This window comes from Schistocerca gregaria, chromosome 3 (genome assembly GCF_023897955.1).
Source record: "Schistocerca gregaria isolate iqSchGreg1 chromosome 3, iqSchGreg1.2, whole genome shotgun sequence".
Taxonomy (NCBI): domain Eukaryota; kingdom Metazoa; phylum Arthropoda; class Insecta; order Orthoptera; family Acrididae; genus Schistocerca; species Schistocerca gregaria.
The window spans coordinates 550,533,979-550,560,305 of NC_064922.1; positions in this window are offsets into that span (position 1 = coordinate 550,533,979).

The following is a 26,327-nucleotide window of genomic DNA, read 5'->3' on the forward strand; positions in this document are numbered from 1 at the left end:
GCACACTCCGCTGCAGAGTGAAAATCTCATTCTGGAAATACTCCCAGGCTGTGGCCAACCATGTCTCCGCAGTATCCTTTCTTTCAGGAGTGCTAGTTCTGCAAGGTTCGCAGGAGAGCTTCTGTAAAGTTTGGAAGGTAGGAGACGAGATACTGGCAGAAGTAAAGCTGTGAGTACGGGGTGTGAGTCGTGCTTCGGTAGCTCAGATCGTAGAGCACTTGCCCGCTAAAGGGAAAGGTCCCGAGTTCGAGTCTCGGTCGGGCACACAGTTTTAATCTGCCAGGAAGTTTCGAGACAGATAGAGTTTCTTTTGCGTTTATAATATTACTTTGGATAAAACTTACAGTTACTCGTTTTTCATGCTCAGATTTTTATGAAATACAGCGCATATGGTGCCCCAAGCTGTGTTCAAAACCCCGTAAGTGACACTAACGTGTTCAGAGAGACAAACAGAGAAATACGGTGATTTTAGACGAAATATACTTTGTCTGTCGTTCGATTTTGATGAAATAGCTCCTATATGGAGCCACAAGCTATGCTCAAGTTTCGAGGGGCATCGAATAAATAATGCAAACACATTTTTCACAGAGTAGTGTCGTTTTTCCCTATTTTTCAATACAACGTCCGTTCGATCCGATAGCCTTAATCCACTTTAATGAGAATGCCTGTGCGCCCGCATGGTACCGCTCTACTGGTCATCTACGTACTGCTTCCCGCGGAGTGCATCCTTCACTCAGCTAATCAGATGGAAGGGGGAAGATGCGTGATCCAGGCTGTAGGGTGGATGAGGAAGAACAGTCCAATGAAGTTTTGTGAGCTCCTCTGGTTGCGCAGACTTGGAAAGGCTTTGCGTTGTTATGGAAAATTTCATTTGAGTTTTCGTGACGAGGTATCGCTAAAGTTGTTTCTTGAATTTCATGAGAGTAGCACAATACACTTCAGAGTTGATCTTTGCAGAGGGAAGACATCAAAGGGAATAAACCCTTTAGAGTCCCAGTAGTCCATCCCACTGACTTTACTGGCTGAGAGTGCGGCTTTGAACTTTTTCTTCGGAGGAGAGATGGTATGGCGCCACAATGTGGGTTGCCGTTTTGTTTCCGGTTCGAAGTGATGAACCCATGGTACATCGCCTGTGACAGTGTTCGGCTAAAAATTGTCGCGATCAGCCTCGTAACGTGCAGGCAGTTCCGGACAGATGGTCCTCCGTCGTTCTTTATGGTCTTCCGTTAGGTGGCGAGAAACAGAGCGGGCACACAAGACTGAGTACCCCATCCGGTGTTTGCATGTTCCAGCATTGAGGAGTGGTAGCTGTGTGCGGCCGGCTGGAACGAGGGAGATCGGACAAGTTTGCACGATCCTGTTACGGTAATGACATACACCTCACCCAAGGACTCGCCATACTTTTGTTCACTGACAGGTCTCCGTGCGCATTCTGCAAGAGCGTATAAATATCTGTGGTGCTCTGATTTTCCACCAGAAGAAATGCAATCATAGCTCTCTGCCTGGAACGCACCTCGGCTACAGAGGCCATTTGAGGACTAAGTATAGCGCCGCCACCAACCGGAACTTGGTGAAGCTGTAGCCGCTGAAGCGGGAACACTGCACGACGCCTAACAACAAATTACGCGTTTGCTCAAAGGAAATTAGCCAAGAAACAAAATGTGTTGCATTAATAATTGGACGCCCCTCGTACATGCGAAAGCCCCTTGAAAATTCGTCTAGTAGATTTGGAGACTAGTGTATTCAAACAGCCAAACACACAGACACATCAGTTTTACAGGCTTGTTATTAGTATAGATATAGGTGATTCATCAGTTTCTCCTCCTTGATGGATTCGTGGCGGAAAACTTTTCAATTATTGGGTCGTGAGGGTGCATCGGCCGCAGTAGTACGCCGCCTCCGCAACAGCTGCAATTAGGAACGGGCAAAAACGCGTCCGTGTGGCAGGTAGGAGATGAAGAGGGAGGTGCTGAGGCGGCATAACGAGGCGAGGGCGGGCGGCCGGGCTGCGGCTGCGGCTGCGCCGCGGCGCATTCCTTTGTCCCGGCCGCCCGCCAGATAACAGCATCACAAGAAAGTCACAGCGCCGCGCCGCCAACGGGAAACAAGAAGAAGACCGGCGCCGGCGCGCCGAGCACCACGGCCCGCGCTGGGGCAGCGGCAGACCGCCCGACATTCACCTGATGCCGTGCGGGGCGGCCTAGCGCTACTGGGCGTGAATGTTGCGTTTAGCTCCTGGCTGTTACTCATTGGGATTAGGCCCTATTCTTAATTTTTGTCGTCAGAGCTGCTACGTGGAAAGGCATTGCGGTCTCGACAAAGACACTGATGAGCCAAAACATTTCTGACCACCACCGACCGTCAGGTGGCGTTGCGAGCAGGTGACAGGCGATGTAGCCGGAGAAGAATGGGCAATCATGATAGCGCCAATACCGGTCGCAAGTGGGGAAATCCGCTGACATAAGCAACTTTGACAAAGGGCAGCTTCTTATGGTCCACCGCCCGGGAAGAAGCATCTTTGAAATGGCGAAGGTGGTCGTCAGCTCGCCTGCTACTTTCGTGAGGGCTATGGAAACTGGTTGATGGATAGTGAAACACGAGTAGGTGACGAGTTGTTCGACATCCACGCACAATCACAGATCGTGGAGACTAGGTAACCCCCTCTGTTACAAAGGATAGGCGAAGACATGTGGCTGATATCATAACAGAATACAATCATGGTGCATGCGCTAGTGTTTTGGTTCAAAATGGTTCAAATGGCTCTGAGCACTATGGGACTTAACATCTGAGGTCATCAATCCCCTATAACTTAGAACTACTTAAACCTAACTAACCTAAGGACATCACACACATCCATGCCCGAGGCAGGATTCGAACCTGCCACCGTAGCCTTCGCGCAGTTCCAGACTGTAACGCCTACAACCGCTCGGCCACTCTATCCGGCTCTAGTGTTTTGAAGTACACCATTCTTTGCTTATTGTTGAACAAGGAGCTCCGCAGCAGACGTTCTCTAAGTGTTTCTGTAATGATTCAACGACGATTACGATGCAACCGGCATGGTATGCTGTAAGATTGGATCATGGATTATTGGAAACGTGTCGCTTGGTTGGATAAATCACGTTTCTAGTTACACCACGTCAATGGTCGTGTCTGGACACATCATCATCTAGGCGAACGGTTGCCCAAAACAAGCACCGCACTACGGATGCAAACTTAGCTTCTCCTCTGTGGTATGGGTAATACTCACCTGGGCTCTCATGAAATCTGTGGTAGCACTTGAAGGCTCATCTGTGAAGATCGTGAACATTACTGTGGACCACCTGCATCCCTTCTCCCTTATGTTTGCCACAATGGCTGGTTTCAGCAAATATTTTCTGTGTCACCCTGCTAGAATAGGAGCTTCAGTGACTTGAGTAGCATGCTAGTGAGTTCATTTTGATATCTTGGGTGCCAAATTCGCCTGATATGAAGCCGATGGAACCCATCTGGGACGCTACCGAGTACTAGCTCCGCACCAGCTGCCCGCCCCCAATCCACGAGCCCATAATTTACCTATGCGTAGATATCTAGTTCCACGTACCTCCAAAACCCTACCAAGGACCTGTCGGATCCATTCCATGGCGACTCGCTGCTGTACTGCGTTCCAGATTCCACCTGCTTAGCTCAGTGGTTACCTGCTTACCTACCATACAGCGATTCCGGGTTCGATTCCCAGCCGGATTGGAGACTTTCTCCACTCGTGGACTGGGTTTTGTGTTGTCCATCAACATTTCATCCTCATCATAGGCACGCGAGTTACGCATACGATTTTCGGCACCATTGATCTAGAGGCGGATGCACAACTGATAGAGAAGATTACAAAGCAGGAAGTGATGGAGGACATTAGTAGGGCAGCGGCGAACAAATCTCCGGGACCAGATGATCTACCTCTGGAATTCTACAAGACCTTTAGCTATGTGATCGCACCACGATGGGCTACTATCTGCCGCGAATAATAATGTCTCCTGACGTGCCCTTACCGCCGGCTTCTGTGGAGGGGCTGATTGTCCCGGTACACAAACCTTCGGGTAGTACATGGATACGGGACTACCAACCACTGAAGATCCTTAAGTGCGACTTTAAAATATTCAATAGATTATTAGCAGCACGTGTCCGAAGAGTATTGGGCCAAGTACTCTCATTTGATCAAACTTCGCTCGGAGCAGATAACAACATCCAGACGGCGCTTGTTGAATATCGCGATATGATCGCCCTTGCAAAGTGGTGCCGTCTCCGTGCAAGCCTTTGATAGAGTTAGCCATAACTATCTTGCAGAAGTCCTAACACACATGCGATTTCACGACCATTTATCGCTGTCGTGATGCGGCTGCTCAGAAATGCCTCCTCCAAATTGCTCGTCAATGGAAGTACGACAAAATCTCTAGTCGTAGCAAGATCGGCCAGACAAGGATGTTCCTTATGAACGACATTATATGCATTGGCTGTAGACCCGTCACTTTGCGGACTACTACACCTCTTGACACGACTGACTATGCGAGGATACACATATACGTGCAAGTCATATGCGGATGACCTGGTGGTGATACTACAGAATGAAAACCATTTGAGTGTGGCATTAGATTGGATACGCAAATATGGAACGGCCACTGGCAACCGTATGAATATGGATAAGTCTGTAGCGATGAATATTGGCGTTGGACTAATTGAAGAATGTGTAGGCTCATGGATACCTTGAAATGTCTAGGTATTGTTTTTCCAACGACATATGTCGCACTGCAGCGCACAACTATAAGAGACTACTACAGTAATCCGGACGGGCGTTAGAGCGAACATCGCACGGGCATTAGACATGGTCCAGGGGGTCACGTATATTAATACCTACGAATTCCGCATTTTGCTCAAGTATTCGTAATGCCGGTGACGATAGCACAATGAATACTGGCGGCGTTCGATTCCTTTGTGAGTGCAGATCTACTGTTTAAAGTAAGATACGACGCCTTAATGTTTTATCTGAACCAGGATTTGTTTTAATTTGCGGAAGACATTCATTGAAATTTTGAAGCACAGTTGTAGAAGTATTTCTTTTTAATGTAATTTTATTGTGTTTTTCATTTCTGACATATGATTTCTTTTTCAAAGCTTACTTCTTATCACAATGTTAATTTTACGTCAGTCCGGTTTATATATATAAATAAATCGTTAATCTCATTTTGTAATACTAAAAAAAATGTGGCGTCGACTGCATAGGACTCGCACTCGGCGGTCGAACTTCCCCGGATGAGACCTCCCGACCGGCAATGCCATACTATCTTTTCACTTTTGCGTTCCAGAGGTGGACCAACACGCTATTAAGTAGGTAGTCATTCCGTCTTGGTTCATCAGTGCTTCATCAACTGTACCCTATCCCACAACTTCCATCCACCTGCAGGAGTATCCCAAGGATTAGTTCTACCCACTCCTCCGTCACTTCTCCCTCTCTCTCTCTCTCTCTCTCTCTCTCTCTCTCTCTCTGTCTCTCCTCTACATAGCTGATATGCCCCATCCACTTGTCCCAATCCATCTGCGCCAGCATGCTGGCAAAACCAACTTCCTTGCCTTCCATTCACTCCTCCAAGCTCCTCAAAAGTACCTCCAAGTTCACCACTATAATTTTTATCTTCTGGTTCAATCTTTGGTACCTCACAATTAATCCCGTCAAAATTAATAGCCGTAGGAAGTATATCATATCACTTCCACCTTTCTGAGTCTCATCTCACCATTCGCAGCAATCCCACTCATCTTAAAAACATATTAAAATATCGTGAACTTAGCTCAACCGCAAATTAATATGGCACCCCCATCTATTAGCCATCCAACAAACAGCTCATAATAGGCTAAAATTACTAAAACAGGCTTTACATCAGTGTGATATAATTCTATTGAACTCGCCGCTCTTTTCGAAACACCAAATTTGACTGCGATCACTTGCTTTGTTCCAAGGCAATTGATTCAGATGAAAACTGTTTTGTAAACTATAATCTAAAATTCTACCTAATAAAAGTTAATATTGATGTAATCTAGCAGACACTTTCGGTCGCTACATAAAATTTCTTGAAATTATCCATCCGTTTCCTTAGCGACGTATTAGCCTGTATTTATTTATCATGTTTCTTCGTGTACATCAAGTTTTCTTATTTGTTTCTATTTTAGAAATTATCTCCCGTTTGACACACGTGTAACGGAAATTATAACGACCTCTTATTCGCAGTGATATGACAGGTTTTGGAGGAGATAGCTTCCGTCAGGTAATACCGCAAAGGTTGATGTAACAACAATGCTCATGTTTCCGATACTTATAGAAAAAGCTTTCAGTGAGAAACAAGGTCAAAATACTTCGATCGTGATAGCTACACTCATATTGAGAAAAAAATAGAACACCTTGAATGACTAGTGAAAGGATGTTTGTATTCGCAGGGCATGTACATTAGTATGTTCTGCAGAAATGATAAGCATTTCAGTCACCTCGGTTCAGCGTGTGTCCTGTTGCCTAGTAGGCACAGGTTCCCGAACAGGCCCTGGTAACCTGTTCCCTGCGTGACGGCATCGATTCGTGCAAGGCACGAATGGTGTCCTGTGTTGCAGCCATCCATGCTGTATTCACCTGGTCCCAAAATTCATTTGTGGTGGTTGACACTGCGTCACAGCACTGCATCCGTCGTTTCACCATATCCCACAGATTTCCGGTTGGCGGCAGGTCTGGTGATCTGGCGGGCCAGTGCAAAAGGCTGACATACTTTGACACCAAGAAGGCACGTCTTCGTAAAGTAAAACGTGATCGTGTGTTGTCTTGGTGAAATATGGCGTCTAGGGTGTTGCGCAGAAAGGGTACGGCTATGGGTCGCGTAACGTCATTCACGTAGGTCACACTGGTCACAGTGCTCTGGACACGCAACAACTGTGGTTTGTGGCTGTACCCAATAGCACCCCACACCATAAGGCCTTGAGCTGACGCTGTATGTCTTCTGCGAATGCAGTCATTGTGGTGCCGCTACCCCTATCTGTGGCGAATCAAAATGCGGTCGTCACTGTCAAACAAACAAAACCTGGATTCGGCCTAAAACACTATCTGCTGCCATTCCTGTTCCCAGTGCCGTCGTTCCGTACACCGTTGCAGTCTAGTATGTTTCTGCACATTCGTCAAAGGTAGGCGGAGAAGTAGACGACGCACACGTAACCCACGCCGTAATAAACGGGGACGGACTGTCATCCCTGACGATGTGCCATCTGTTACACTGTCCTACTGTTGCGCCAGAGTCGAGGAGGAAACAGATCTGTCCTGCAATACCACTCGGTTGAGCTGCCAATCTACTAGGGGGCTGGTCTGAGAGAATGACCTGACCCATCTCGTCGTGTTCTACAGCTTTCCGGGAAACATTCTCCTCACACTCGCTGCACTGCCAAAACACTTCGTTCCACAGGAGGAGTAGAGCCCCGGATGGATGTATCACATTCTCTCATGCCAATAACACACCCTCTTTCAAACTCTCTGATTTGACGGTACGGTTCGCGTATACGTCTGCAAAGCATCCTGCAAGTCTGCTCAAATGACACTGATCCATTATCTTCTCTTTACAGCGACTAGAGCAGCAGGCACATTTTACTGGTGAGTGGTGTTACGCCGCGATATCGATGTTGACCTTGAACCCAAGAGCAGAGATGGTTCAAATGATAAACATTCCTAGAGAACATAGTAATGTAAATGTCTTGTAGGTATGAACGACCTATCTCTAGTCGTTTAAGATGTTCTGGTTTTTTTTTCTGAATACCCGCACGGCTGGTAATTACCGTCCATAAGAATCCCCAAACAGGATAAGTAACAACGATACCTTCTATCTAAAACGTGTTACAACAAATGCGGCAAGAAAAGCAATAATGAGAATCTCTTCTGATGCAGTGGGCAACGACACTATCGGTATAACCATGATTAAGAATGTTGCCAATATCTTAGTACCTGTCTTAACTGACATATTTAATTTTTCCCTCGTGAACGGAATATACCCCACTGCATGGAAAAAAAGCATAATTCGAACCATCCCTAAGATGCAAAACCCGCAACTGCCTAGTGATTACCGACCAATTAGTATATTGCCTGCTGCTTCCAAAGCACTTGAATATATTGTTCATGACCAAATCACTGAACACTTGCATGAATTCAGCCTATATGAAAAATTTCAATCCGGTTTTCGTAAACATCACAGCACAAACACTGCTCTAATTAAAGTAACTGATGACCTGAAATATGACGTCGACAATCGAAAGGCAACAATATTGACGCTACTGGAGTTCAGCAAAACTTTTGACACTGTTAACTTTGACATATTGCTCAGAAAAATGCAACAACTTAATTTCTCTGATAGTGCAATGAAATGGTTTGAAAGCTACCTAAAAGACAGACAGCAATGTGTTGTCTGCATAAATGAAAAATATTCCTGGAAACATGTTTCCTCGGGAGTGCCACAAGGACCAGTCTTAGGGCCACTTTTGTTTTCTTTGTATGTCAACGATATTTCGTCGGTTATGTCCTCCTGTAAATATCATTTCTATACCGACGACCTCCAGCTCTACCTAAGCGTAGGACCTGAAGATGTAAACACTGCAATCTCTCAGATGAATGATGATCTGTCTTCAGTTGTGACATGGGCGAAAAACCTGGGGCTTAAACTAAATGGATGAGCATCTCAACTGGGCGGAGAATACAGTCGCAGTGTGCCGAAAGACGTCTGCTTGTCTCTATGCTCTCAAAAAGTTTCGGAACATATTTCCACAGGACTTGAAACGCCAGCTCGTGCAAGCACTCGTTCTATCGAACCTCCACTATTGTGAAGTGATTCAACAAGGCATGAGTAGTGAAAACAAAAGACGGCTAGAGCTAACCGTGCATACCTGTGTGCGTTACACCTGCAACATTCGCCGATATGATCATGCTAGTGCTTTCTACTCCGATCTAGGGTGGCTGCGGCCGGACAAATTGCGTGACTACCACACTCTATGTCTACTTCACCGACTCCTCGTCGCGCAAGCACCCCAGTACCTTGCTTCAGAGATTAAAAACCTGTCATGCCATCATAATCGAAACACGATATCACTCTTATTTGGTATCCTAACTGTGCCCACTCACAAAACAAAAACGTTTGCACTCCTATTCTAAAATCTGTCTCTTCAATAGTGTCTAATTATAACAGTACTTATGACCTACGAATATAAACTCTATATGTATGTATTTTTGCAGGTGTACCTTTCTAAGTGTTTATTTCACTTTTTGTACTAGATGTAGTTTAACATGCCTACTAAAACATATGAATGTAAAATAAGTAGAATGCCTGGTTAGATGTAAGAGGGGGCCTGACGGCCCTAATCTTGCCAGGTTAAATAAATAAATAAATGTAATTTTACTTAGAAGACGAATTTTTAATCACTGATAGTTGATTATTAATATTAATTAGTTAGAAACATCGACAAAGACACATCGATGACTTCTGTAATACCTTGCTTAGACAAGATCCAGTCTCTCTTTCAAAGTCTTCCGATCAAACGAAATCGTTTCGTATACATCTCGATGGCATTCTGTTTCATTTTTGTTCTGGAATTTTCAAGTCATTTTTGTTTCTGTGCGTTTTCACTCGTCCACTGTAATACATTACAAACAGGACTTGCAGCCGGTTATTTGTGAGGGACTGATAAAGATATTGTTCATCATACAGAAAAGCTTTTGCCCATAGTAATCTACATGTCCTGTAAAAATGAACGTCTTATCTCTAGTCGTTCAAGATGTTTTGGTTTTTTCTGAAAGTGCTTCCCGGCCAGCATTACCCACGTCTATGCCAACTTGGTCACGTTTTTGCCACCCTTCCCTACTGCTGGATCGACGTTGCATTCGGCCATTTTCAGTGTGAATCTGCAATTTAGACGTTTTGCTCACAGGGATTTTATTGGCCCGCGTACTTCAACTTTGGAGTGCGTTTCTAGTTGCCGTACCACTTCAATACCACACTGTTATAGACCTGTTATCAGCACCGCTGCAGAACTGCCTCTGCAGGAAGCCCGAAATGTATACACTCTGCTCACAATACGCCACTCTTGTTTCACAATGGTCTCAGCGTGGAATGACATATACACTGAAGCGCGAAAGAAACTGGTATAGGCATGTACACTCAAATATAGAGATATGAAAACAGGCAGAATACGGCGATGCGATCGGCAACGCCAGTATCCGACAACAGGTGTCTGGTGCAGTTCTTAGATCGGTTACTGTTGTAACAATGGCAGGTTATCAAGATTTAAGTGAGTTTGAACGTGCTATTACAGTCGGCGCTCAAGCGGTGGAACACAGCACCTCCAAGTAAGTGATGAAGTGGGGATTTTCCCGTACGACCATTTGAATCCGGTAAAACGTCGTACCTCCAACATCGCTGCGACCAGAAAAAGCTCCTGCAAAAACGGGACCATCGACTGAAGAGAATCGTTCAACGTGACAGAAGTACAACCCTTCCACAAACTGCTACAAATTCCAGTGCTGGGCCGTCAACAAGTGTCACCGGGCGAACCATTCAACGAAACATCATCGAGATGGGCTTTCGGAGACGAAGTCCTACTCGTGTATCCTTGATGACTACACGACACAAACGTTTACGCCTCGCCTGGGCCAGTCAATACTGACATTGCCTGTCGATGATTGGAAACATGTTGCCTGGTAGTACGAGTCTCGTTTCAAATTGTATGGAGCGGATGGACTTGTACGGCCCAGAGACAACCTCATGAATCCATGGACTCTGCATGTCAGCAGGCGACTGTTCAAGCCCGTGGAGGCTCTGTAATGGTGTGATGTTGGACCCCTGATACGTCTAGGTACGACTCTGACTGGTGACACGTACGTAAACATCCTGTCTGATCACCTGCAACCATTCATGTCTATTGTGCATTCCGACGGACTTGCCCAATTCCAGCAGGACAGTGCGACACCCCGCACGTCTAGAATTGCTACACAGTGGTTCCAGGAAAGCTCTTATGAGTTTAAACATTTTCGTTGACACCAAACTCCTCAGACATGAACACCATTGAGCAATTCACATTTCTAGAATGGTTAACTTCACATAATGTTGCATTCTATTTATTTTTCAATAATTGTACTATTCTTGCATCTGCTTATGTACATCCATGTTTGCTTCCTCCCTTTTTTTAGGCCCTACCGCAGCGAGCATCTACCTGAAATTACTAACACTACACTCAAGATAGCAGGACCCTGATTCATAGTACTTTTATAGATAATGTTCAAGCTGAAACAATATATACGAAACTTTTATCGAACTATCTGGACATGATTCACAAGGTATGGAAATGAACAATGTAGCATCTTACAGTTCTGGGGCATGCTCATACAAAGCAGTGAGGTTCTGATGAGAGCAGGTAACAATGTTTTAAGACTAAGTCAAAGGATATTGTATGTAGAATGAGGTATACGTAGTAAGACATGTTAGTATGAAATTCAACATATTCCATAGTATATTCTCCAAAAGTCTATATATTCCATAGTAAACTTGCGTCAGTTGCCTGTTTGAAAGTAGCTTTCCTAAACAGTTATCCAGAAAGTCCATTAAAAGAAAAAAAAAACATAACTTATGAATAACTCACGTGAGGGGGAACGCAAACGTACATAAAGACCAGTATAAGTCAAGATCCGACATTATTTGCATTAAAAAAATGCAATTGTGAAACCTCTTCATAAGGTAGGTGACAAGAAAACTCAATTATCGTTCGGTTTCCTTACTGACATATTTTTCCAAAATATTCGAAAAGTAATGTACTCAAGAACAGTTTCACATTAAAGTAAAAACAGTATGCTTAGCACATCGCAGTTTGGATTCCAAAAGGATTGCTTGACTGAGAATGCTATTTATACAGGCATTCGCCAAATATTTAAAGCATTAAGTAATAAAATACCGCTAGTTGGTCATTTTTGCTAGTTGTCTAAGCGGTTCCGTTGTATAGATCACGTTGCCTCCTTAGAAAACTTAGGTTTTATGAAACTAATAGCTTTGCAACGAATTCATTTGAATCTTACAGAAAAAACGGAATGTAAATGTTGAGACGAATAATTCCGACATTATTGGAAGGAGACAAAATTTTAGTCACAGGGAAGAAACCACGAATGGAGTCCTACAGGATCCACTCTAGGTCATTCCTACCCCTTATGAGTGTGGATGACCAACTCTACACTGACCAAGGAGATTTGGTACTTTTTATAGACGATACTGAAGCTATAATAAATCACGTTAGAGAGAAAGCAACCGAAGAGACAATTAATATTTTTTTTCAAATAATGATTAAGCAGTTCTCTTAAAATGGCTTCTATTAAAATGTTGAGTAAACACACTAACATCAGTTCTGGACAACAAACAGAGTCGTGAAAACAATTCGTGTTGCACATAAACAGGCGTCAGTAAACAGGGAAGATTTCTCCAAACGTCTGAATATACATTTGGTGAAAAATGAATTACAACAAACATATTACTGAACTTTTCAGACAGCTGAGTTCAGCTTCTTTTGCTCTTCATACGATTGCTATTCTTGGAAACGAACTGTGGTGTCCTGTCCACTCGTCTCTTACAGGGTGACTGGGCAGCTGTTTTCTCGGATAGCTAGACAATATACAAGCAAATCATATTAATGGAGTTTATGACATTATTTGAATTTACAATACCTAACTTTGGTTTACAATGTCGTCTCGCAGGCTATTGGCAACATGCAACTAATGGATACGGATCACAAGTCATGGCTCTTCTAGTGCTTTCTTCTCGGCCGAGTCTACTACTGTGCGGCCTTGGGTGGCAGGAGCAGCGCTTATACACTCCTGGAAATGGAAAAAAGAACACATTGACACTGGTGTGTCAGACCCACCATACTTGCTCCGGACACTGCGAGAGGGCTGTACAAGCAATGATCACACGCACGGCACAGTGGACGCACCAGGAACCGCGGTGTTGGCCGTCGAATGGCGCTAGCTGCGCAGCATTTGTGCACCGCCGCCGTCAGTGTCAGCCAGTTTGCCGTGGCATACGGAGCTCCATCGCAGTCTTTAACACCGGTAGCATGCCGCGACAGCGTGGACGTGAACCGTATGTGCAGTTGACGGACTTTGAGCGAGGGCGTATAGTGGGTGGACGTACCGCCGAATTGCTCAACACGTGGGGCGTGAGGTCTCCACAGTACATCGATGTTGTCGCCAGTGGTCGGCGGAAGGTGCACGTGCCCGTCGACCTGGGACCGGACCGCAGCGACGCACGGATGCACGCCAAGACCGTAGGATCCTACGCAGTGCCGTTGGGGACCGCACCGCCACTTCCCAGCAAATTAGGGACACTGTTGCTCCAGGGGTATCGGCGAGGACCATTCGCAACCGTCTCCATGAAGCTGGGCTACGGTCCCGCACACCGTTAGGCCGTTTTCCGCTCTCGCCCCAACATCGTACAGCCCGCCTCCAGTGGTGTCGCGACAGGCGTGAATGGAGGGACGAATGGAGACGTGTCGTCTTCAGCGATGAGAGTCGCTTCTGCCTTGGTGCCAATGATGGTCGTATGCGTGTTTGGCGCCGTGCACGTGAGCGCCACAATCAGGACTGCATACTACCGAGGCACACAGGGCCAACACCCGGCATCATGGTGTGGGGAGCGATCTCCTACACTGGCCGTACACCTCTGGTGATCGTCGAGGGGACACTGAATAGTGCACTGTACATCCAAACTGTCATCGAACCCATCGTTCTACCATTCCTAGACCGGCAAGGCAACTTGCTGTTCCAACAGGACAATGCACGTCCGCATGTATCCCGTGCCACCCAACGTGCTCTAGAAGGTGTAAGTCAACTACCCTGGCCAGCAAGATCTCCGGATCTGTCCCCCATTGAGCATGTTTGGGACTGGATGAAGCGTCGTCTCACGCGGTCTGCACGTCCAGCACGAACGCTGGTCCAACTGAGGCGCCAGGTGGACATGGTATGGCAAGCCGTTCCACAGGACTATATCCAGCATCTCTACGATCGTCTCCATGGGAGAATAGCAGCCTGCATTGCTGCGAAAGGTGCATATACACTGTACTAGTGCCGACATTGTGCATGGTCTGTTGTCTGTGTCTATGTGCCTGTGGTTCTGTCAGTGTGATCATGTGATGTATCTGACCCCAGGAATGTGTCAATAAAGTTTCCCCTTCCTGGGACAATGAATTCACGGTGTTCTTATTTCAATTTCCAGGAGTGTAGTATCGTCGGATAGAGGCCGCTCCTAGTCAGCGTACTATTGGCTGACGTCGTCTCACAGCCTTCTCTACTCTTGCGTTCTTCATCTTCGCGCTGGCGCTTGCTGTTACGCAGGAACACAAACGAATCAACTTCCTGACATACTTTGCATATATACAAAAATTAACTACTTGTTGAACGATTTTCTGGGGTAACTCATCACATAGAAAGAAAGCGAGCAGTAAGTATCGTATGTAGTATTCATCCACAGTCGTCGTGTAGGTACCTCTTCAAGGAGTTAGGCATTGTACCTGCACCATCACAATACGTACTGTACATTCGCTATGAAATTCCTCATAAATTATCCATCACAATTTTAGAAAATAATGATGTCGATATCTACAACGCTAGAGGAAAGATAGTCTTTATTAACCGTTACCGAACCTATCAGAGGCTCAGAAAGGAATTAAATATGCAGCACCAGAATTATTTGATCATTTGTACACTAATCATATATGCATGTCCTATAAACTCACTCGTTGCACATCATTTCGATAAAGCACTTTCTGTTCTTCCTAATGACAGGTCTTTCCATGGGGGAAACAGCGTCATAGAGGTCCACCGCATGAGCGTCTAGGGAAGTGATTCCAGTGGAGGTTTCCCGTTGGCTTCGAATGGTGATGATGTAATGATAATGAGGACTACACAACACATAGTCCCTGAGCGTAGAAAATCTCCAAGCAAGCCGAGAATCGAACCCGGGCCCCTTGGCGTGACAGACCGTCGCGCTGTCCACCCAGCTACCGGGGCGGACTTTCGATCAAAGACTCGTTCAAATGATCTATGAAAAGAGTAACTATTTGTCTGATTTAGCTAACCGAATACCCATCACCACATAAAAGTTAGTGTAAAACAAAACTGAATTTCAAGACTGCTCAGGGAAACGGAAAAAAATTAAAATTAGTAACGGCAACCCTGAGTGGTCGATAGAAAGGTGGGGGTGGCATATCTCTTCGCACAACTCCTTGCCATGCAGTAAACGTGGGATGGACACACAAAACGTGCATTTTCTGTGAAGGCCATTTCAAAAAAATGGTCTCAGTCTGAATGCTGCACGACGGTGATTCTAACATCATTACAGTTTTGGACGTCATTGTTGCGTGTCATTTTGTCACGCCATGGCGTGCGACGAGGGCCTCCCGCCAGGTAGACCGCTCTCCTGGTGCAAGTCTTTCGACTTGGCGCCACTTCGGCGACTTTCGCGTCGATGGGGATGAAATGATGATGATTAGGACAACACAACACCCAGTCCCTAAGCGGAGAAAATCTCCGACCCAACCGGTAATAGAACCCGGGCCCTTAGGATTGACTGTCCGTCGCGCTGGCCACTCGGCTACCGGGGGCGGGTTGAGAATTTTGAGGAGGTGAGTGTGGCTCTAAAAAGGAATCTGTCAACGGTGAACGCTCTCAGCGAACCACAGTAAACGTTGATAAAAGATGTCATCATCGCAGCAGTTTGGGAGTCAGTCGGAACGAGCTCAGAACGATAGGTAAGGAAATACCTAAATCGAACAGTCGTCCGTCGAATACTCTACAGTGTTTGTTACAGATCATTAAGTGGAATGGCTGGAGTGAGGAGGAGGGCGTAATACAACAGTTCTAATCATAATTTTATTGTAATAACCATCCAAACTTGTAAAAACAACAAGAAATAATTGATTTAAAACAATATGTCAAAAAAACTTTACAATGAAACTTCAGTTTAATTTAATGTGGTATCTTTACCAAGAAAAACTTTACAACAAGAAATTAGTATAATACATGCATTCATCCAGTCAAAATTCCTGCAGTTCCTCATTCGTCTGTCTTTGCTCAGTGCGAACTGTTAACAAAGAAAACACAACTATCAGAATTTGTCTCTGGACGGGAAACGAAAATAACCATCTGAATACAGTACATATGACTCGGATGACAGGTTTTCGAATTCCCCCTCCCGCAGAGTTCTCTTAGATAAGTATATGCCACAGCTGAGCCACATAGAACTAGCCCGGTATTCAGACCCCTGGGCGACGACCGTTCCAATCCACCAAGGCGCACTATAATTCAAAAAGGTGTCACCGATACCGACCAACGGCATCTCCTGTCCGGAACATGTCGTGTAGCAGGTTGACGCAGTCCGCTGCTTCGCTCTTCCGTCTCACTTCCTCGTTGCAACCGTTCTCAACGTAGCTCCGACCACCCCTCGTGGGAGTCGGCAGTTCTGTAGTTTGATACTTACAAAACTTAAATTTACAGCAATGAAAAATGGAAAATTACTGGGGCCCCAAAATTTTTAACTATATTTACTTTTAGAAAGAGGCTAATTTCTATATCATCAGATATTGAAACAAACAGAATTTCAGATATTCGGCACCTGCAAACCCTCGTTAATCATACTATCGAAATTACACCGCATAAAGGCTACAGTTTGCATTGAAGTATCAGTACAAGAAGTGAAGTGCCCTTACATTTTTGAAGGTGAAAGAGGGAATGCAAGGACAACAACGTGTGACTTTTGTAGCAAAACGACTTCCAAACTTTCCTGATCTTCTTAAAGTCTTGTTTCAGCTAATAGTGCCCCAACGGGAGCCGCTCGATAGCTCTTTCTTATAAATGCAATCTTCTCTTCACTTCAGTCGGCATTAAGACTTTTAAAGTAGTTTATATATTTTAAATACGAGTCTTCATACAACAAACCTGTTATTATATACATTTTCAGCATTGACACGCTTTCTTCTAACAAAAATCTAAAAATGTAAAGAGATCAAATGTCCTTTCCTGGACGTTACGAGGAAGATAGATTCTGATTGTTATTTATTGTTTTGCCTCTTCTCTTCAAAATAACCTCATCTTGCAGGTTTAGAAATCATCCAGTTAAGTGTGGTTCTCTTATTAACTTCGTTCACTGCGATAGCTACACTTGGAAATACCTGTCACCAGAGATACAGCCCCGTTTTGTTGACAGTGTCACTCTGAATTAAGTGATGTACACTGACGCGATGTACATAAACGCATCGTCAAAATTCTTTTCAGCACGAATATACTACGAGCTAAGTAGCACCAGGTAGAGCACAGCAACAAACAAGTTGAAAGATTAGTGACTAACGAAAATGGTACAATACCTAACTGCCGCACACTGAAGCGATACGCACCCTGTTAAATGTGTCATAAAAAGGTAATTTCTCGTGCATAATGTCATGGGTGGCATCAGAAACCAATAAAACATAATTCCTCTATTAATCCACTGTACTGTAATTAGCGATCTACACAAGTCTGGTTTCGGATTGATGCTATTCTCAAACGCCCAACAGATATTAACACGGCTCATAATAAATTCACAACAAAAGTGTATAACAGATGCAGCGCGACTACAACCCGGTCTCGACTGCATTTAGGCTTTTAGTTGTTGCTTTCTCTGGATTTACAAAGTAAACATTCATAACATTGTTTAACGGCACAAAATGATTTATGGTAGGAATTGCCTAATTTGTTTTGTTACAAAGTAACCTTTATTGTTGCCAGTCAGGATTTTCTTTCATTTATTTCTTGTACAAGGCGTAAGAGCGTCGTTTTGGTCAGGGGGTAGCGTCTTTAACAAGTAATCAAAACATTGGGTCCTCGGTTCGATACCAACCACTAAATATTTGAGAAAATGGCAGCCTACGACTTCAGGTAAAGAAGTCATCCTTTTTCTTCCAGCGGCGTTGACAAAGCCTGCGGAGTAGCCGATCTCCTAGGGGTGGGAAACTGCTCCTAAAGGACACAGTGATCAGTGGTATGAGAACGCAGGAGGCAACGGAAGCCAGTGCATAATGTATATCCACATTACATGTGGCCTGAAATTGAAGAAGAATATTGATGATTTCTGCGTTCGTAAGAGATTCTGAATTAGTCCCAATTCGGATCTCCGGGAGCAGACTCCCAAGAAAGAGGTGACCGTGTGAAAAATATGGAATAACCCATGAAAGAGTATCATTCGAAGAGTAGCAGCGTGGATTGCCAGAAGTTTCAACGTGGTAATGAAGCTAGAAAATGTAAAAAGGAAAAGATAGGTAGTGGGAGCAGTAAAGTGAAATAGAAAGAAAACAAGGCTTTAAGAGTAGACGAATATAGTATAATATCAACATCAGCTGAAAGTGGCACAACGGGAATAGGATTCATTACGATAGGAAGGTAGTACAGAGAGAGTTACTGAGAAAAGTTCAGTGGTAGGGTTATTGTAATCAGAATCTGCAGTTAGTGAATGCCAACAACGAGAGTTCATGTGTACATGTCGATTTCATAAACAGAAAATGAAGAGCTAGATGAAATCTATGAGAATATTGATCGGGTAGTTCAGTTTCCAGAAACATCCCCCAGGCTGTGGCAAAGCCATGTCTCCGCAGTATCCTTTCTTTCAGGAGTGCTAGTTCTGCAAGGTTCGCAGGAGAGCTTCTGTAAAGTTTGGAAGGTAGGAGACGAGATACTGGCAGAAGTGAAGCTGTGAGACCAGGCGTGAGTCGTCCGTCGGTATCTCAGATGGTAGAACACTTGCCCGAGAAAGGCAAAGGTCCCAAGTTCGAGTCTCGGTCGGGCACACAGTTTTAATCTGCCAGAAAGTTTCATATCAGCTTCATTATATACATAATGGTGCCTGTAAGCCGCCTAGTAAGTAAATGCCACTTCCTTGTAACGATACACTCCGTGAGACCAGCCCCCAAAGAAGAGGACTATGAGCAGGCAATGCAACTGTTTATTTCCTCCCTAAGTGACATATTTCTGTGACTTTTATTCCCGGAACTTCTCTTTCCAGAAGCATCTCAGACTTGCTGCATGAGATTAAGTTCGCGATATCCGGCTAGCAGCTATACAGCCAGAAGGTTAGATACCGCAGATAAGTTCACTGGACAAAGTAGTTATACTCTTAAACGAGCTCTCTGGTTGCTTCGAAGAGCAGCAGAATGTGTACAACTGGTGCCATGGGGCCACGTAGCGCTCCACTGCTAACGTAAATCACGGCAGTAAAGTGGTACGTATATGGCACACGGGTGTGCGGAACCAGCATAGTAAGATACCGTGTTTGGACATGCACATGACCGCACCGTGAATGAAGCTCCCAGATTTGTTGGTGTATGAATACGGACTGCGCAACGAGACTAGAATTGATTGTGTACCACTCACAGTTCCGTAAAACAACGTAAAAGATCATAACCGACAGCGACTGAAGACAAGTGTTGCGCTTTGTGAACAACAATATGCTTCAATTCCGATATGAACTGCTACTGTATGCGGGCCCATCTCATCCAGTCTATGACCGAACATTGCTATGGAAATTGCATCAATTCGGCATCTGAGGAACAAGGGAAGTGTGAGCTGCATTTTAAAAAATGTCAGTATGATCTCTGCACTGGCAAAAGATTTCAGATTAGTCCCCCGTTCGGATCTCCAGGAAGGGATTATCAAGGAGGAGGTGGCCATGAAAAAAAGTTTGCATAACCAATGAAAGGATAACATTCTATGAGCGAAATGTGGAATGTCAGAAATCTTAACGTGGAATGGAAGTTATAAAATCTAATGTGGGAAATACGAAGGCACATTATAGATAAAGGGGGGAGAGAGGGGGTTGGCGTAATGCTGAAAATACACTGATGTTCAGAAGAAAACAATACACATGGAACGACTAGTCATACGACGTTCATACTCAAAGGACATGTACATTAGTATGTTCTGCAGAAATGATTAGCACTTCAGTCACCTCGGTTCAGTAAGCGTCCTGTTGCCTAGGAGGCACAATGTCTGCAATTGGCCCTAATGTCTTGTCCCATGCGTAATACACTCCTGGAAATTGAAATAAGAACACCGTGAATTCATTGTCCCAGGAAGGGGAAACTTTGTTGACACATTCCTGGGGTCAGATACATCACATGATCACACTGACAGAACCACAGGCACATAGACACAGGCAACAGAGCATGCACAATGTCGGCACTAGTACAGTGTATATCCACCTTTCGCAGCAATGCAGGCTGCTATTCTCCCATGGAGACGATCGTAGAGATGCTGGATGTAGTCGTGTGGAACGGCTTGCCATGCCATTTCCACCTGGCGCCTCAGTTGGACCAGCGTTCGTGCTGGACGTGCAGACCGCGTGAGACGACGCTTCATCCAGTCCCAAACATGCTCAATGGGGGACAGATCCTGAGATCTTGCTGGCCAGGGTACTTGACTTACACATTCTAGAGCACGTTGGGTGGCACGGGATACATGCGGACGTGCATTGTCCTGTTGGAACAGCAAGTTGCCTTGCCGGTCTAGGAATGGTAGAACGATGGGTTCGATGACGGTTTGGATGTACCGTGCACTATTCAGTGTCCCCTCGACGATCAGCAGAGGTGTACGGCCAGTGTAGGAGATCGCTCCCCACACAATGATGCCGGGTGTTGGCCCTGTGTGCCTCGGTCGTATGCAGTCCTGATTGTGGCGCTCACGTGCACGGCGCCAAACACGCATACGACCATCATTGGCACCAAGGCAGAAGCGACTCTCATCGCTGAAGACGACACGTCTCCATTCGTCCCTCCATTCACGCCTGTCGCGACACCACTGGAGGCGGGCTGCACGATGTTGGGGCGTGAGCGGAAGACGGCCTCACGGTGTGCGGGACCGTAGCCTTCATGGAGACGGTTGCGAATGGTCCTCGCCGATACCCCAGGAGCAACAGTGTCCCTAATTTGCTAGGAAGTGGCGGTGCGGTCCCCTACGGCTCTGCGTAGGATCCTACGGTCTTGGCGTGCATCCGTGCGTCGCTGCGGTCCGGTCCCAGGTCGACGGGCACGTGCACCTTCCGCCGACCACTGGCGACAACATCGATGTACTGTGGATACCTCACGCCCCACGTGCTGAGCAATTCGGCGGTACGTCCACCCGGCCTCCCGCATGCCCACTATACGCCCTCGCTCAAAGTCCGTCAACTGCACATACGGTTCACGTCCACGCTGTCGCGGCATGCTATCAGTGTTAAAGACTGCGATGGAGCTCCGTATGCCACGGCAAACTGGCTGACACTGACGGCGGCGGTGCACAAATGCTGCGCAGCTAGCGCCATTCGACGGCCAACACCGCGGTTCCTGGTGTGTCCGCTGTGCCGTGCGTGTGATCATTGCTTGTACAGCCCTCTCGCAGTGTCCGGAGCAAGTATGGTGGGTCTGACACACCAGTGTCAATGTGTTCTTTTTTCCATTTCCAGGAGAGTAGCATCGACGCGTATAAGGTGGGATGGCGTCCTGCGGTATAGTCATCTACGCTGCATTCACCTGCTTCCGAGGTTCATCTGTGGTGGTTGACACTGTATCACAGCACTGCACCCGTGGTTTACCACATCCTACACATTTTCGGTTGGCGACAAGTCTGATGATCTGGGGGGCCAGGGCAAAAGGCTGACACCCTGTGACACCAAGAAGGCACGTGTTCGTGCATTGTCTTGATGAAAAAAAAAAGGCGTGTGGAGTGTTGTATGGAAGGGTATGGCTTCGGGTCGCAGGATGTCATTAACGTAAGTCACACTGGTCTCAGTGTCCTGGGCACACAACAACTGAGATTTGTGGTCGTACCCAAAAGCACTCCACACCATACAGCCTTGATTTGCCGCTGTATGTCTTGTGCGGAAACAGCTACTATCATGCCGCTTCCCCTGTCTGCAGCGAACTAAAATAGGGCCATAGTCTTCAAACAAATAGAACCTGGATTCGTCCGAAAACAGTATTTAATGTCGTTCCTGTCCCCAGTGACGTCCTTCCTAACTCCGCTGTCGTCTGGTAATAAACGGTGCCGGGCTGTCACTCCTGATAGAGGGTACAGTGTGTTACTCTGTTGGACTGTTTCGCCCATTCGGATGAGGTGTCGATCTGCTCGAGGGGTGGTCTGGGTTGTACGATCTGACCCACCTCATCCTGTTCTACGGCCTTCCGTGAATCATTCTGCAGACATCCGTTGCACTGCCGAAACACTTCGTTCCACATGAGCTGCAATTTCCCGAATGGATGCATCACATTCTCTCATGCTAATAATGCACCCTCTTTCAATCTCACTGATTTGACGGTACGGTTCGCGCATACGTCTGTGAACCATTTTCACGTCTGCTCAAGTCTCACTGATCCATTGCCTTCGGCCTATAGTAACAACGAGAGTCGCAGGCACATTTGACCTGTAGGTGGTGTTACGCCACGATACCGATGTTGACCGTGAATCCGCGAGCCGACGTGGTCCAAATGCAAATCAAATGGTTCAAATGGCTCTGAGCACTATGGGACTTAACATCTGTGGTCATCAGTCCCCTAGAACTTAGAACTACTTAAACCTAACTAACCTAAGGACATCACACACATCCATGCCCGAGGCAGGATTCGAACCTGCGACCGTAGAAATGCTAATCATTTCCGAAGAAAATACTAATGTACGTCTTCTGTGAATATGAAAGTCCTATCTTCTAGGAATTCTGTTGTTTCCTGAACGTGAGACTATATAAGGGCATTAAAGGGGTAAATCAGTATGTAGTGGGAAGAGATCTAACCACATGGAAGAGTGGAAGGTAGTAGTAGGGGAAGGATCAGAACACAGAATTGCGGGAGAATATGATCTCGGTAGTAGGAATGACGGAAGAGATAGAGTAACTAAGCTTTGCAACAAATATCAGCTAGTAATAGCGAATATACTATTCAAAAATGACAGGAAGAAGAGGTATACTTCGAGAACATCTGGAGATACGGGGAGATTCCAGCTGGATTACATCGTGGCTAGACAGAGATTCCGAGATCTTGTAGTGGGCTGTAAGGTGTATCAATGGGCAAATATAGATACAGACCACAATTTACTAAAGGTGAAGAATTGGCTGAAGTTTAAGAGAATCGTCTGGAAGATTCAGTGTGGAAGCAAGTAGGATATTGGATTACTCATGAATGATGGCGTGCGAGTGAAAGTGTCTGAAGATGAAAATACTGCGATAATTAATACCACGGTAGGCGATACAGTTGAAGAGGAATGGATATCACTAAAAGTACAATCACAGAAACTGGAAACAGAAGTATTGGTAGAAGGAGGATAGCTGCCGAGAAACCGTCGGGACACAAAAAAAAAAAAAAAAAAAAAAAAAAAAAAAAAAAAAAAAAAAAAAAAATACTTCGTTTGATCGACGAGGGAACGAACTACACAAATGTTCAGGGAAATACAGGATCACAGCAATATGTCACTCAGGATTGGAATAAACAGGAAGGGCGGAAAAACCAATGCGAAATGGTTTTAGGAAAAATGTGAAAAAACTGAAATAGAAATTATGCTTATCCATTACGGGTATTTTAGAACCGTGACTGTATATTGAATGTAAATAAGATATACAACACTGCAACCAGTCACTTTTTTTTAATAATTATGTTTTATTCCATGAACCGGTTTTCGAACCTTTTCAGGTTCATCTTCAGATGGTTTCAGGAAGATACATCATTATTGCCAGCGTAATGCTGGGTGCTGATCCTATGACAAAAAGATGGAATACACTTTAATGTATCGCCATGACTATAGCTTATCTATCGATATGGATGTAAATTTAGTTTTTTGCTTACTGCGACAGCATAGGCGGCTTTTTTCTGTTAGTGTCCGTCTAAAAAATCTGCCTCCATTCTGATATCCAGTTGTTATATCACTACACACACTTCCACACAAACTATATTAATTTACACTCTGACAGCGAGACTTTTCCAGCATCCAGCAAGCGCTTTACAACTGTTGCTTGTAACAAAGATCTTGCACAGAGAAATAGAAATGTTCATAGAAAGGATGGGTGCAGCATATGGCACGGAATATGGGTTGAGACTAAACAGAAGGAAGATGAAAATAATGAAGAGTATCAGAAATGAGATGAAAGATAAACTTAAAATAAAAAATGGTGAGCACAAAGTGAAAGGATTTTCTACCTTAGAAGAGAAATAACACATGATGGGTGAGGCAAACAGGACATTAAACGCAGACTAGCACAAGCAAATTGGACTTTCCGGGCCAAGAGAAGTTAGCTACGTCTTAATTTAAGGAATAAATTTCTGAGAACGTACATTAGGAGCACAGCACAGCACTCCATGGTAGTTAACCATTGACAGTGGGAAAACCAGTGTAGAAGAGAATCGAAGGTATTAAGATGTGGTGCTATAGACGGATGTTGAAAAAAGGTGGGATGCTTAAATAAGGAATGAGCTGGTTCTTCGTAGACTCGGCGCTGAAATGAACATATGGAAAACACTAACATAATTAACGGACAGGATGGAAGTACATGTCAAATCGCACCAAAGCCCACTGCGCACAGCAGATCTCCGACTAATTTTGTTTTTTACTCTGTACTTACGAACTCTACGTGATCGAGCTTTACAAGCATCAAAGACGTGCTCCCACCTAAAGCTGTATATCAATGGAGGATGAAAACTGAACATCTATAACAATGTGAAGCAGAATCATAATTAAAAATGTAATCTTCTTATTAAGGAATTTATTTCCCCCGATCGCAGTAATTCCATCTGTAGACGACTAGTTTCGGCAAATTTTATTGCCAACTTCAGATCTGAACGAAATTTTTTATAACACTATGTTGACAACAGTTTTGTACAGTCATAATATATTCTAAATTTGTTCAGGCCTTCTGCTGGAATATTAGACAGCAAAAATCTTCCATAGTCGTCCTTAGTCGTAATTTCTGTGATCTGAGCAAATAAAACTTATGTAACAAGAATATTATATTTTTCATGACATGAGATCGGCCTCCTCTTACCCAGGTCAAATAACCAGATTCATAATTATAGCACACGTAGTAACAGAGGGCAATTAAAGGGGAAGAAGTTTCGAAGTGTTTCTCTCTGAAAGAAACACATAGTGCTTTAACTGAAACTGATCTAAAGGGTATGTTCAGCATTTCATACAAAAAAAAAAAAAACGAGAACGGCAAGAAGACCATGGGAAAGCCATCCTAAACGAGTTCTCATACCACAAAACATTGTCGAATGAAAGATGTTCAATAAACATGACAAAATGACAAAATTGCAACTCTGCCTGCGCTAGTGAGAAATGAGAGATTGTCATCCCAGAACATAATTTAAAAGATTTACACCTCCAGCCTAACAAATAATTCTGTTGCATATGAGGTCAAGTTCCCAGAACAAACTTCCTTTGCTCAGGCCTGCTATTGACTTCTTAAACAGTTGGTATTGTGTTTACTAGATTCTCAATCTTCATTTCTTCACATGAAGCCTGGGTCATACACTGTCAAACTGGAATAACTCGGTGCATCATTTGATGAGAAGCCATAAATCAAAATATCTTTTCACGTTCGGTGTTTGTTGAGGGTACACTGAGCGATGCGGAATACGTTCAAAATATTAACCACTATATTCTATTATGCCTGGGCAAATCCTTCTCACGTCAGTTTGACATAGCTGATTACTAACCAATAGCGCCTCTGATCAGGACCAGTGCGTACCTGCAGTGTCAGCTACTATCATTAGCAGTCGTTTACTAGAATTTAGGCTATGGAGGAATAGGAGGCAAGCATGAGGTCATTAAAGAAGGAACACAAGCTCGGATTGTCGAAGGATAGGAAAAGTAATCAGCCACGGCCTTCTCAAATGAAGTTCTGATATTTTCTTAAGCGATTTCGCAAAACCTTAAAAAATCCAAACCTTGACGGCCGGATGGAAATTGGAAACACATTCTTGTCGAATTCAAGATCACGGTCTTACAGCCACCTCGCCTTACTTGTCTGAGTCGTAAACAAAGATGCCACTTGTCACGCTTCTTCCACACGTCATCTCCCTGTGTCTATGTTCGAATTCACTTACCTTCGACATACTCCACTCACAATTACACAGAACACTGTTCTAGCACGTGTGACATTTGCAAAGTATTGAAGATAAGACACAGGTGTCGTTCAACGGCGCAACCTGAGAGCTCGTCTAGCATCTCCATTTATATCCAAACATGTATTTCCCTCTGTTTCCATATTTTTGCCCAG